At 40.5% G+C, this 961-nt stretch overlaps 1 long non-coding RNA gene across 1 annotated transcript in view; it reads left to right on the forward strand.

The window, feature by feature from the left end:
* The window catches only part of LOC129349194 (uncharacterized), a 4,946-nt gene extending 4,207 nt beyond the window's left edge, over window positions 1-739 (forward strand). Inside the window, exon 2 of the long non-coding RNA XR_008602090.1 lies at window positions 309-739. This is a non-coding gene — a long non-coding RNA (uncharacterized LOC129349194). The remainder of the gene's footprint in view (window positions 1-308) is intronic.
* The last annotated feature ends 222 nt before the right edge of the window (window positions 740-961 follow it).

Raw genomic sequence — 961 nt, forward strand, 5'->3', positions numbered from 1 at the left:
TTTCCAGAGGGTTAGACGAGTATTTATTTGAGAGAGTAAGTTTACAACAACACAACATGTGAGGGGGTTAAAAGCAAATGGGTGTTAGTAAAATAAAAATAAACAGAACTAAAAGTGAACTTCATGTTGACATTGATGGGCATTCCAACCAGGAACAAAGTAAAAGATAATCAATACGAAAAAAACCCTCTTCCTGTTCACCTCTTAAAACCCAAAAACACACCGCAGTAGCACCCTAAACTAAAACTACCAATGGGTTCCCTGTTTTCCTTTGTGAACAATTCAAAGGTCCCTCTCTATCTCCCCAGACATCCACCAACCACTGGAACACATCTCCAAAGTTCTGCCGGGCCAGCTCAGCTTCCCCTCAGAAGAAGTGCCGCCACCTGCCAGATGAAGGAGCCTTTTGACAGGCAGCTGGCATCGTGATTGGACTGTACTTTGGTCTGTTCCAATCCAGCTTCAGCTCCAGAGACGGCAGGCGGGACGAGTCAACGGAGGCCGGGTGGACGAAGGCATGCAGCTGAGTACAATCCAGAAAACAACAGAGGAGCAGTGCAGCAGCCCAGTATAGCCTTCAGTATGAAAAAACACCATCATATACATCGTATATTGTACAAATAAGTCAAAGGAAAGAGACATACATTGTAGAATTGTAGTAATTGTGGGCTGACTGATTTACTGATTATCAGTATTTTATTTTTTACTGATTTATGGTAATAAATACATTTAAAAATGGCGCTACTTTGGCTCTGAACCTTTATCTACCTGTGGTCGCTCTGTCTTCTGGAGTGATTTGATTGGTTATACGTCACGAATAAATTTCCTTTAACTTAACATCTGTAAACAAAACAAAAACGTATCAACAAAGTTTCCTGTTAGAGTTTGTGTTCTTCTAAGTTCAACTCCAAGATTTTAAATACTTTCATTTACTGCAAATGAATATCGACTCCAAATGTGT

Source organism: Amphiprion ocellaris, chromosome 6, assembly GCF_022539595.1.
Source record: "Amphiprion ocellaris isolate individual 3 ecotype Okinawa chromosome 6, ASM2253959v1, whole genome shotgun sequence".
Classification (NCBI taxonomy): Eukaryota; Metazoa; Chordata; class Actinopteri; family Pomacentridae; genus Amphiprion; species Amphiprion ocellaris.